The 13,889-nt window shown below is 43.2% G+C and overlaps 1 protein-coding gene across 1 annotated transcript in view; it reads left to right on the top strand.

The window, feature by feature from the left end:
• Positions 1–13,889, top strand: part of RAB3B (RAB3B, member RAS oncogene family) — a 58,711-nt gene that overhangs the window by 8,822 nt on the left and 36,000 nt on the right. The gene's annotated exons all lie outside the window — the stretch shown is intronic.

Raw genomic sequence — 13,889 nt, 5'->3', positions numbered from 1 at the left:
GGATTACCTTCCAAGGTGGCTTACTCACATGTCTGGCACTGGCTTTAGCAGGAGGCCTTCATTCCTTTCCACGTGGATCTTTCCACAGATCTGCTTCACTCCACAGAGTGTGTTCATGGCATCTCCTAGGGAGAGAGATCCAAGAAACCAAACAGGAAGTGGCAGTGTCTCTTATTAGAGTATTCTATTGGTCACTGATTCAATGTAGGAGGAAACTGCACAAGGGTATGAATCCTGGGAGGTGGGGATCATTGGAGACTATCTTGGAAATTGGCCACCACAGCTACTATTATTGGTATTTACCAGTGGTACTAATAAAATTTATATGTATTTGAGATGATATAGCAACATGTACATCATATACTTTTCTATACTTAATTAGCACTGGGATTGGAAATTTTAGAAATTTGTGATTTAAAGTATTCAAAACATATATTATTTATTATCAGTCCACTCAACATTAATACATTGTACATATATGTTATTAGTATAGTCTGTATACAGTACTTTTCTTTTTACAAATTATTTCCATGTGTTAATAGTATCTCACAATCAACCCCATGGGACAGATATTCAGAGAGTAATTAATTTGCCTTAGGTTGACCATGCAGCTACAAAATGGGATTCCAACTCAAATCTTCTGATTCTAAAGTATGTGCTCTTTTCTCTACACTGTGCACATTGGGTCTTATAGAGCCCATATTTTCATTTGTGATCATGTTAAGTATTACTTTATATAGAGATAAAAGTTCATTTTGTTTATTTAGTCTCTGTTAAAAGCATTGAGGAATCAAACCATTAGAAATGCAAGAAGCTATGCATTCCGTTTAGTTCATTGGTTCTAGAAGTGTAGTCTCCAGATCAGCAACGTCAGCATCACTGGGAATTTGTTAGAAATGCATAATCTCAGGTCCCTCCTCAGACCCAAAGAATCAGAAACTCTGGGGTACAGCCCAACAATCTGTGTTATAACAAGTCTTCCAGGTGGTTTTGAGGTTGGCTAAAATTAAAGAACCACTGGTCTAGTTTAACTACCTCATGGTGAGAATCAATAAGCATTTATTAAGTACCTGTTCTGTGCCCAGTGCTTCCATTTATGTAGTCTGACATCCTCCCTGCAGCCAGTGCACAGAGGGGGCTGAAAACAAAGGATATTTGGGGCATGGTGAGCAATACAGTGAAAATGGAACAAGGCTGTGAAAGAGCAGGGAGGGGATGCTGAGAGAGAAATTTGCTGGAGAGGCTTTCAGGTGGTGGCTTGGGAGTCAGGGAGACCTTGGACAACAAATAGAAGGTTTTTGAAATGGGCCAGAGGGTACATGTCTGATTATTCCTTAGGGCACTGAAGAAACTTACTAGCGTTTATTCTTGTCTTTGTGTATAAAATAAATGTTTACTAATATTTACCATATGGGTTGACATGGATATCTTCATTTGATCTCCACATTTGGTGCTCACAGATCCTACACTCAAAAAACCTTCAGGTGGGAGGAGATACTCTGCCCTTTAAGGGGTTGGCAGTAGTGGCTCCCTCACTCTTTTATTCATTTTCAGACCATTGTGAGCTTTTGCAGTTTTCCTGTGCTTAGTTAAGTGGATTTATTGATTGTACTACCTCATTTTAACTAAATGAACCCCCATGATGGATATGTGGATTTAAAAGAGTCCTACCAAGAAACCTCTGATTGAAGACTATATTAATTATAGTAAGCCTAAGTGAGCACAGAAAATGGCTAGACTGATATCTCCCTGAAACCTAGCACAAGTTCCTTGTCAGCCATGTTTTGAGGTAAAATCAATGACAATCTAATTAGATCTGACATAGTCAATCACATTGCTTTTGCTAAAAAAAAAAGTTAGCAAAGGGTTTTGTGTGTGTGTGTGTGTGTGTGTGTGTGCGTGCGCATGCATGCTTTTCTGTAGCAAAAAATAAAAATTTTCTGTATTGTTCATATATGCATTAAAATGTAAACATTTAAATATTCTTTGTCATTTTAATGTATTTTAATATTGTTTGTGTACAGAAGTAGGTATAATATGTATGTATATGTAATCTAAGTAAATATACAAATACTGTGAGTGCTGTGCCTACATTTTTCTTACAGGGGTATGAATTTGGAGACTACTACCACGGGCATTGGGGAGCATAGAAGGGTTTTAACAAAGTCAGATTTTCATTTTAGAAAGATTTCTGGCTTCAGTTTGGGAGGGTAGATGGATATGAGGCAAAGAAACTAGTGGTTTGGGGAAGTTATAAGGGCCTGAACTAAATGTATTAGTCTGCTCAGGCTACCATAATAAAATAGCACAGACTAGGTGGCTTAAACAACAGACATTAATTTTCTCACAGTTCTGGAGACTGGAAGTCCAAGATCAAGGTGCCAGCAGGTGTTGATGTCTGGTGAGAGCTCTCCCATTGGATTGCACATGGCTGGCTTCTTGCTGTGTGCTCACACTTCCTTTCCTTGGTGCTCACACTGGAGAGGAGTGAGCTAGCTCTCTGGAGTCTCTTCTTCCAAGAACACTATCCTATCAGATCAGGGCCCCACCCTTATGACCTCAATTAACCTCAGTTACTTCCTTCAAGTCCCCATTTCCAAATATAACCACACTGGGGGATAGGGCATCAACACATGAATTTTGGGAGGCTACAAACATTCGGTACATAACACTGAGAAAGTGATAAAATGACATAAGTGATGGAAATGAGGAGAGAGAATTAAGATTAAAATTTACAGAATTTGATGATTAATTAATTGTATAGGGAGAGGGAGGAACACGTATCTTCTTATACACATGTATTTATACATATTTACTTCTCTGAGAGTTCTGTGCTTTTTTAAAGTTGTGTGAGCTTTGGTAAGTCAATTTACTTCTATGAATAGATAATATTCTCAGCTGTGAAGGTCTCACAGGTTTGTTGAGGGAGGGGCTACATGATAACATAGTATTGTGCCTGGCACATAGTAGGAATACAATAAATGTTAGGTTCTGTCCTTTCTCTCCTCCTGATCTTCATGCAAATGGTAACTGGGTTCCCTCACAAGGTTTCCCACCTGTGATTCCAGAAGTGCTGGAACAGCATCCAGGGATTCACTAGCACTGTATGAAGTGTTCAGATAAATTTTTCAAGCTCATTTGATCTCTCCCAGGGGATTTCAAAAAAGTCATTGTCAGGGTGGAAGCTGGAGAGGGAAGAAGAGGAGGTTATGAGCATCACTGAGCAGGACCATTCACAAAAGGAGTTTCTGTCATCTCTGGGGGATAATGATGGTATTGGTAGTGCCTTGTTCCCCGGGGTCCCTTGCCATATAGGTCCCTGAGAGTCTCCTCTGTGTCCAGAGAGGTTAATTATTGTGGAATAGAGAAGAGAATCTTAGTGGGGAGGTGAGGGTAGGGGACAAATCTCATTAATAGAGAATGAGAGCATGCACAGGTGTGGAGGGAGGGAGAATTGGTAACTCCACAGAAACACACTTGACTAGAGGCCACTTACTGCTTGGGTGCTTGTTGCCAAGCAACTCCTGGAGACACGTGGGAAGAGAAGAGTGGGAGAGGGCCTTCCACTACCTCCATGTGGGGCCCATTGCAGAGGATATTGGGTCTGGTGCTGGCCAAGGGAAGGATCCGGGGGTCTGTGGGATGACTGAGCTGACCCACCACTGTGGAGTCCTGCATTCCAGTCCTGGCTCTCCCTGAAGTTCAGTCATTGTGTGATCTGGAATAATCCCTCCCCTCCATGGACCTATTGGGACCTATTTCCCCAACTATCAAAAGGAGAAAATAATCCTTCTTCTTCTTGCCTCATGGGATGTTGTGAAGTTCAAGGGAGGATATGGAAAGGAAAGCCCAAGGAGAACTATGAAGTTTTGAGTAGATCAGAAGGACTATGGATATTGTCAACCATGTGAATTCTTCCTGTACGTGCTTTAAATCATTCTTTGTGTCTTCCCACCTTCCCTCTGACCCAGGGAGGTAGTTATCTCCTTAAAGAATGGGTGGTTGAGCCCAGAGATGTCAAGTTACTTGTGCGGAGCCAAACAGTAAACTTCATTCTTTTATTCATTCAATAGACATTCATCTGGTACTCGCTCTGTGCCAGGCATTGTGCTAGCAGTGGGGAAACACCCTTCCTGCGCTCCTGGAGTTAACGCTGTAGCAGGAAAGATAGATACTAAGTACATGGGTGAAAAATATCTAATTTCATCTGTGGTAAGGGCCGTGAAGGAAAAAAAAAATAGACTTGTTTCAAACTCAAGCACTGAGTCACAGAGCTCAGGAATCGCTGAACTGTGACTTAGGTCTCATACCCCACATGCAGCTGGGGTCAGGCTCAATTCTATTCACAATTTAAAAGGCTGATGACCTTCGCCACACCAGCTCACTCCAGGCCTGGTCTCTGTCAGGGGACGCGGTGGCAAGGGCCTCCACTGTGGAAGGACAGAATGTCCTCCTTCTCGCTCCCACCAGTGAGGCTCTTTTTGGTGACCTTCTTGTCAAGAAGACTTTAAAGATAGGAGTGTCTCGTGTGTCCAGGGTCACTTGTATAGAGACTGGGGAATGGACTGGCTGGTCTAACATTTTTCTATCGGGAGTTTGAGAACTCTGTGTTTTGTGAAGGATTTAAAGGCCACTGTCCTCACTCCTGGGCTTGTCCTGGTATTGCTATTCACCATCCTCTTTCTCTCTCTGCAACTCCCTCTTCTGAAACCCTCAGTCACTACGGTGCTTGCATGTACCTCCATTATTCTACTTGTTTTGTTGTGTTGGTGATGATTTTTTTTTTTTTTTTTTTTTTTTTTTTGCCACACCGTGAGGCTTGCGGGATCTCCGTGTCTGACCAGGGATTGAACCCAGGTCCATGGCAGTGAAAGCGCGGAGTCCTAACCATTGGACGGCCAGGGAATTCCCTTTGGTGATGATTTTGAAAAGATAATGTGTATAAAGCACCAGCGTAGTCTTTGGCATGGAGTAAACACTAAACAAATAGTAGTTTTTATTAAAGTTCTAGGGAGATCAAGAAATGATACTCCTTGTCTTCCTCCCTTAAGTCTGGAACCAAATGAGAGATAGATACAAGAGTCAGAGGGGTGGGGAGTAATGTGACAGCCTTCTTAGTGATAAAACTAGGATGAAGGACATGGCCCAAGTCTTCAGGGAATTGGAGCTGGCTAATACTTCACTCTGAAGTCAGATAGACATACAGACCCAATCACAGGCTGACATGAGTGGCTAGCTGTCACTAGCTCCTACAACATGCACCCAGGGTCAAAGTCCATGTGGCCCAGACTTACTAATGCTTAAGGCTTGAAATATTCCACCTAGGTCTACAGTAGAAGCCTCTATCTCCATGGACAGTCTTCTTCATGGAGGGGGAAAGGAGGGCCCCTCCTCCAACAGCTCTTTTTATAATTAAAGAAATAGAAGTAAGCATTTGCTCCAAAGAGAGGTTGGGCAGAATGATGAAATCTGGGAAAAATAAGAGGAGTCTTAGGGGGTTTCGTGGAAATCCTAAATTCCATAGTGTTGAGAGTGACTCTCTACATAACCAGGAGCTGAGAACAATAAGACTAGGGTGAGATAGGCTGTTGGTAGTCAGCTAGTTTCTTTCACTCACTAGCCAACCACCCACATAGCTGCCTCGATGACATTTAGGTTACCACATGGCTTTGGAATCACTTATAAATATTAAAATGTGAATATCAAATCTGGGAATGTCAAAGACCTATATCTTAGGACCAACAATATAAGAGTATAATAAAATGTAATGGAGGGCTTCCCTGGTGGCGCAGTGGTTCAGAGTCCAACTGCCGATGCAGGTTTGTGCCCCGGTCCGGGAAGATCCCACATGCCGAGGAGCGACTGGGCCCGTGAACCATGGCCGCTGAGCCTGCGCGTCCGGAGCCTGTGCTCCGCAACGGGAGAGGCCACAACAGTGAGAGGCCCACGTACTGCAAAAAAAAAAAAAAAAAAAAAAAAAGTAATGGAGCTTAGGAATGTGGGGAAAGGCCATACCAGAAACCCAGACTAAGGAGGATTGTGGCTCTTGAGCAGTCATTTAACAAATATTTACTATGCCAGACGATGGGGCTCGAGAAGTTAATATGAATATGACACATTCTCTGCTCTCCAGGAACTGGTGAGAATGAATTTACCTCTGAGCTCCAAAAGTGAAGTAAAATGAGTAACATAATTCTCTTGTTCTGTTAAGGGAAGCAAACTGGGACATCAAGAGAGATTGACTTTTCCCTTGTGTATTTAAGAATAGATAATAATGGATTATTATATATGATTGGTCAACTGTTTAATGGGCATCTGCATTTGTTTCCTATTGCCTCTCTGACACATTACCATAAATTTAGTGGCTTGAAACAGCATGTATTTATTATCTTATAGATCTGGAGGTCAGAAGTTCAAAACGGATGTCACTGGGTTAAAAATCAAGGTGTTGGCAGATTTGTGTTCCTTCTGGGGGCAAGGGGAGAATCCATTAACTTGCCTTTTCCAGCTGCTAGAGGCTGCCTGCATGCCTTTGCTCAGGGACGCTTCCTCCATCTTCAAAGCCAGCGGTATAAATTCTGTCAACTTCTGTCTCTCTCTGACCTTCCTGCCTTTCTCTGATAAGGACCCATATGATTACCTTGGGCTCTTCTGAGTGATCCAGGATAATCTTCCCATCTCAAAACCTTAATTTAATCACATTTTCAAAGTCCCTTTTGCCATGCAAGGTAACATATTCATAGGTTCTGGGGATTAAGACATGGATATCTTTGGGGGACCATTATTCTGACTACCACAGCATCCATTAATAACATGGAAATGATCTAATATAAATTCTCCCCATCTTTCAAGGCTCTAACTCAGGTTCCCTCTTCTCTAATGATAGCCCCCTCTGCTAACTCCCTGAAACAGGTGCTGTCTCTGTCTTAGGCTAAGACTACCTGCTGAGAATGCCTGTCATCTTCTTAGGTGCCAACAAGCCTGTGAGCTTAGAGCTTATCACATCTCAGTCTCATTCTAGACATGAGGAGGCTGAGGTCCAGAGAGAGATAGGACTTACTAAGGGCTCGTTCCAAAACTCCTTATGCCACCTTCAGAAAGTTGAAACCTGGCCACCAGAACATAATGGGGACCCAGAGAGACTGAGGGGCAGCACAGAAGAGGCCAGAGGCTGAACAGGAACATGAGGGCTGCAACAGGTCCCTGTGGCTCCAGGAATATGGAAACACTTGCTGAGTACAACATCCTGTACTTAGCTCTTACAATATTCAGAATTGATTTTTCTAGGCAGCAAGTTTCCTGGTGTGGCTGCAGAGACATGTTGACACTTTCATCTTCCCGAAGCCGGTAGGAACCAGCTGCTGGGGAGGTTTAATCAGATTTTTAAAGTCACAACAAAGACTATGGGAGGTCAAATCAGAATTGCAGGCATAGTCCACCTTTGTAATTTGCACATTAATTAACCAGCAATCCTGATTGGCTATTCAAGGGGCCTCCACACTTTGGGGCCACCACTGCCTTCCCTCCACCCAAACTGGTGTGGGGGAAAAAGAAATTTGCACATTCATTCAATAAACATGTGTCACATGCCTATTAGGTGCCAGGCACTGTCATCATAGGGCAAATAAACAGCTACAATACAACATAAGTGATATAAAGGGATGAAGAAAGTGCTGTGGGAACACAGGGAAAGGAGCTGCTACCTCTACCTAGAAAAGTTATTTTCTGCTTCACAAAAGAGGGGGCATTTGAACTGGGTGTTGGCAAATGAGTAAGAGTATTTCAGGTTAATGTTGGGGAAGATCTTTACAAGCCAAAGAAAAGACAGGCGCAAAATCACAGTTGCTTTCAAGGACCCATTTTGTGCCTGACTGTGGTAGGCTCTGCAGGGATTCGTGAGACAACATCCCTACCTCTAAGGGGGCGCTCACGTAGTAAGAGAGATATAGCATGTACACAAATAGCGACGATGCTACAGATACGAATGATGCCTTGAGAGAGGTACAGAAAGTTTTGAGAAGTTCAGAGAGGGAGTGCTCCCTCTAAGCTTGAGAGCATCAGAAAGGGCTCCATGGAGGAGGTGGCTTTATGGTAATGCAAGTTGGCTCTAGCATGTAATAACATCCTCAGAGGCTCTCCGTCTCATTCATCCGGCTCTGTGGTCCAGGCTGATCTCAGTTTTTGACTCAGCGGCAGTGTGCTGACATCCCTGCAATTATTTGTATGTTCAAGAAGCAATGCAACACATTGTTGGGGGTGCAGCCTTTGAAGCGAGCCAATCCTGTGCTCCAAACCCACTTCTGCCACTGTCACCTTGTTCAAGTCCCATTATTTCCTTGTACTTCACTTTCTTCTTTCTAAAATAAAGATAATTTTAGTAACAACCACATGGTGTTGTTGAGAGAATAATACAAGATAATCCTTAGCCTAGTGGCTGGTACATAGTAAATGATCCTTAACCGGTAACCTTTATTCTTAATAACTCTGTTACTCTCAAGGGTTGATTTGTGGCAACTGGGAGTCTGAATGTGATCTGAGCTAGACTCTGCATCCTTTTTAGGAGCTGAGGAACATCCACCGGCATTCTTTCTCTGAGTCTTGAGCTGAGTCTGCAGTGGTTGATGGCTGACCCCTTTGGCAGAGCCCTGCCCTGATGGCACATGCTGCTTAGCTGGGGATCGAAAACGATTCAGAAAACCATAAAGAGCTCAGATGTGTGGTGCTGAGTGAATGCAGTAGAATACTAAGAAGAAAGAGTTCAGTATTGGGTAGAGTGGGTAAGAAAGGCCTCTGGGAAGAAGGTGGGGGGCATTGCAGGGTAAGGCAAGAGAGGAGGGTGTAATAGAGACATTCCAACCAAGGGGGGTGTCGACATAGGCTGAGATGGGGGCAGACTTTAAGGGATAGGGTGAGTTGCCATGTGCTTTGTACGTTGGTCTTTCTGTGAGATGACTGGACTCCTCCCTTATCTCCCAGCCACAGCTCCTGCCTCTGCTCCACATCCTGTGTGCAGTAGCCATTCCAGCCACAACAAACTTCTATGCGTTTGTTCGTTTATTTACTCATTCATTCAGCAATATTGACATTGTGTGCACCAAGCATTGTTTTTTGTTTGTTTGTTTTGTTTTGTTTTTTGAGGTATGCGGGCCTCTCACTGTTGTGGCCTCTCTCGTTGCGGAGCACAGGCTCCGGATGCGCAGGCTCAGTGGCCATGGCTCACGGGCCCAGCCGCTCCGCGGCATGTGGGATCTTCCCGGACCGGGGCACGAACCCGTGTCCCCTGCATCGGCAGGCGGACTCTCAACCACTGCACCACCAGGAAAGGCCCCAAGCATTGTTTTAGGTGCTACAGACACAGCAGTGAAAGTAACAAATGGAATCCCCTATCCCTCATTCTCCTAGATTTAAGGGGGAGACTGGCAATAAATAAGTAAATACACAGTATGTTCGGTGATGATAAGCACTCTGGAGGAAAATATAGCAGGATAAGGGGGATAGGATAGGGTAGGATAGGAGGGCTGTTTATAAATTTAATCAAGGTGGTTATGGTGAACTTCACTGAGCAGGACACTTTTCAATAAAATCCTGAAGGAGGTGTGGGATATTTGTAGGAAGAGGATTCCAGGCAGAAGGAAAGGCAAGTGCAGAAGCCCTGAGGCAGAGTTATGCCTGGGACATTCCAGGGATAGTAGGAGCCCGGTGGGACTGGAGCAGGAGAGCGGTCAGAGATGAGGCTGGAGTTAGTGGGAGGGCCAGACTGTGTAGGGCCTTGGAGGCCTTTGTAAAGACTTTCGGGTTTTTTTAACCCAAAAAGTATACTTTTTTTTTTTTTTTTTTTTTTGCGGTACGCGGGCCTCTCACTGTTGCGGCCTCTCCCGTTGCGGAGCACAGGCTCCAGATGCACAGACTCAGCAGCCGTGGCTCACGGGCCCAGCCGCTCCATGGCATGTGGGATCATCCCAGACCGGGGCACGAACCCGCATCCCCTGCATCGGCAGGTGGACTCTCAACCACTGCGCCACCAGGGAAGCCCCCAAAAAGTATAATTGATATACCAAAAACTATACATATTTAATGTATATAATTTGATGGGTTTGGACACATGCATATACCTGTGAAACCACCACCACAATCAAGATAATAGACTTATTTATCAACTCCAAAAGTTTCCTTGTGTCCCCTCACCCCCTCTTTTTTTTTTAGTAGTAAGAACTGTTAACGTGAGGTTTACCCTCTTAACAAATTTTTAAGTACACGGTACAGTTTTTTTAACTATAGGCATTATGTTGTACAGCAGTTCTCTAGAATTGCACCTTTTTAAAAAAATTAATTTTATTTTTGGCTGCATTGGGTCTTCATTGCTGCACGCAGGCTTTCTCTAGTTGTGGTGTGCAGGCTTCCCATTGCAGTGGCTTCTCTTGTTGCGGAGCACGGGCTCTAGGTGCATGGGCTTCAGTAGTTGTGGCACGTGGGCTCAGTAGTTGTGGCCCGTGAGCTTAGTTGCTCCGTGGCATGTGGGATCTTCCCAGACCTGCATTGGCAGGCAGATTCTTAACCACTGCACCACCAGGGAAGTCCAAACTTGCATCTTGTGTAACAGAAACTTTATACCAATTGATCAACTCCTCTTTTCCCCTCCCCACTGTTCTATTTTCTGCTTTTATTTGACTATTTTAGATATCTCATATAAATAGAATCATGCAGTATTTGTCCTTCTGTGATTGGCTTATTTCACTTAAGTTAATGTCTTCCAGGTTCATCCGTGTTGTTACAAATGGCAGAATTTCCTTTTTTAAGGTTGAATAATATTCCACTGTATGTTTATACCACATTTTCTTTATCCATTCATCTATCAATGAACATTTGGGTTGTTTCCATATCTCAGCTATTGTGAATAATGCTGCAATGAACATAGGATTGCATATATCTCTTTGAGGTTCTTATTTCAATTCTTATGGGTACATACCCAGAAGTAGAATTGCTGGATCGTATGGTAGGTCTATCAAAGGACTTGAATAGACATTTCTCCAAAGAAACATACAAAAACATTCCAACAAGTATATGAAAAATGCTCAGCATCACTAATCATTAAGGAAAAGCAAATCAAAACCAGGAGATATTTCCTCATACCTGTTAGGGTGGCTATTATAAAATTAAAAAGATAATAAGTGTTGACAAAGACTGGAGAAATTGGAGCCCTTGTACACTGTTGGTGGGAATGTAAAATGGTGCAGCCACTATGGAAAACAGTATGGAGTTTCCTCAAAAAAATCTTTGAAGGCTTTGGGTTTTACTCAGGATGAGGTGGGAGGGTTTTGAGCAGTGGAATTACATGATCTGACTTATATTTTTTAAACTAAACTTTATTTTTTGATAATTTTAGATTTATAGAAAATTTCCAGTGATAGTACAGAGAGTTCCCATATATCCTTCACCCAGTTTCCCTAAGATTAACATCTTATATAACCATGGTGCATTTGTCAAAAGTAAGAAATTAAAATTGGTACAGTTTTATTAACTAAGCTATAGACTTTACCTGAATTTCACTAGTTTTTCAACTAATGTTCTTTTACTGTTTCAGGATCCAATCCATGTTGCACTTAATAACATTTTAAAAATTGAGATATAATTCACATATCATAAAATTCACCCTTTTAAAGTATACAGTTCAGTGAGTTTTAGTATTCACAAAATTGTGCAACCATCATTACTAATTCCAGAACATTTTAGTGTCTTACATTTTAATATTTAACGGGATTGCTCTGAGGCAGACTTATGTCTATTTCAAGAATAAATTCTAAACCGACAAAGGCCAGAAGCCGGCAGGATCAGTTAGGATTTGTAATAATCCAGGCTGGGAATGATGGTGGCTTGAAGTAGGGGAGTAGCAATGGTGGTAGTGAAGGTGGTCTGTGGTGGTAGTGAGAGTGTGTATACACTGAAAATATTGTTAACAGGATTTGCAGATGAATTGGATGTGGGAGAGAAGGAAGGGGAGGAGTCAAGGATGATCCCACATGTTTGCGCTAAGCACACGGAAGGTTGACGAAGCCTCTGACTGAGATATGGAAGACTTCAGGGAAAGCAGGATTTGGGGAGACAATTGGGGACTGAGTTTTGGTTATGCTCAGTTTTAGATGCCTATTAGATAACCAAGTAGAAATACAGAATAGGCTGTTGGATAAATGAATCTGCAGGTCAGGGCAGAGGCCCTGGCTGGAGATATAAATTAGCAAGTCATTAGCATAAAGGTGGAATTTAAAAGAAGCCAACAAGGTCAAAAAGGGAAGGAGTGAATATAGAAACATTCTAAGGACGGAGACCAGAGAAATTCCAATACTAAGATGTTGTGAAGATGAGGAAGAATCGCAAAGGAGACTGAAAAAGAGCAAATGAAAAGGAAATGTGTGGGGCCTTTGCAGCCAAACAGGGAGAGAGTTTTCCAGAGGGAGAAGAGATAACTGTGTCCAATGCTGCTGTTTAGTCTATATGAGGATTGAGACTTGACCACTGGATCTAGCAGCAGGGAGTTCATTGGTAACCTTGATGTGACCTGTTTTGGTGGAGTAGTGGGGATGAAAGCCTGCTAAGAGTGGGAGAAGAGAAACTGGAGACACCAAGTGTACATAGCCCTTTCAAGGATTTTTGCTCTTTGGAAAAAGAGACCACTGAGTGGTAGCTGAAGGTGAAGGGGGATGTGAGTCAGAAGAGGTTTTTGGTTTTTGGTTTTTAAGGTAGGAGAAGTAGCTGCGTGTTTGTGTGCTGGCGGAACAATCCAATAGAGATCAACAAACCAAGCAACCAACAAAGAAATAACACAAAACTGACACTATAGGAGAGAGAAGAGAGTTTCTGGGACAATATCCTTGAATTGGTGAGAGGAGATGGGATCACAAGCAGAGCGCGAGTCCTTGCTAGGAGCACAGACTGTGCATCCATATTAACACGGCAGAGCACAGAAGGAGTGGCCACAGGTGCAGCTAGGGGCTATGTGTGCTGGTGGGAGTTCTCTTGGATACAATTGTTTGGTGGAATAGGAAGCAAGGTCTTCAGCTGAGAGAGGTTGGGGGAGGGCCGTAGAGATTCAAGGAGAGAGGAGGAAGGTGGGAGAGTGAATAGACTAGGGAAATAAAATTTGATTGCTGACTGGCATTAAGGCTCCACTTGAAATTAGGGATCATAAATTTAAATTTATGAATTTGAAGCATGGTTGTGTGTTTTTCTCCAGCCATGTTTTGCTCTGTGGGTGCAGTCATAGAATAGGCAGTGAGCTGGCTCTAATGAAAGTATTGTTTTGCTGAATGACTATGACAAAGCAATAGAGAGTCAAGAGAGTCAGGGGGGTGTGCAGGAAGCCATTGTCATAATTGGCCATAGAATTCAAGCTGGGCAGAGAAGAGGTGATGACATGAGGGCAGTGAAAAGATGATAGAGGTTTAAGACTCTTGCAGCTGGGAATCTAGAAAGAATGAGCTAGAAAGATCCTAGCGATCTGAGAGTGGGAGGTTGAAGTTCCTATTGGTACTGACGAGGTGCAGGGCATGATTGTGGGTGAGTGGCTGAGGTAGGGGTGGAGATCAGCATCACCGGAGGAGAGGAATTTGAGGGAATGAGAGTTCAAGATGTGGGAAGGCTCACCTCTGTGGCTATGAAATCACCAAGAATTATGGAGAGAGTAACAGTGAAGCAGGAGCTGTTCACTGGTCAGCAGAGGGATGAGTGGGTGGCATAATCTCATGATGTGAGATCCAAAGCTGGAGGCCGTTTTGTTTTCTGAAGGAGGGAAAGAGAATTATCTGCAGGCAGGGGTGAAAAGCAATAACATGTATCCCACTTTCTGGCCCAGAGATTCAAAGGTGGTGAGAGAGGAGCAACCATCAATTTGGAGG

This window comes from Mesoplodon densirostris, chromosome 2, assembly GCF_025265405.1.
Source record: "Mesoplodon densirostris isolate mMesDen1 chromosome 2, mMesDen1 primary haplotype, whole genome shotgun sequence".
NCBI lineage: Eukaryota > Metazoa > Chordata > Mammalia > Artiodactyla > Ziphiidae > Mesoplodon > Mesoplodon densirostris.
Note: the sequence above shows the minus strand (reverse complement) of the source record. Positions and strands in the feature narration are given on the sequence as shown.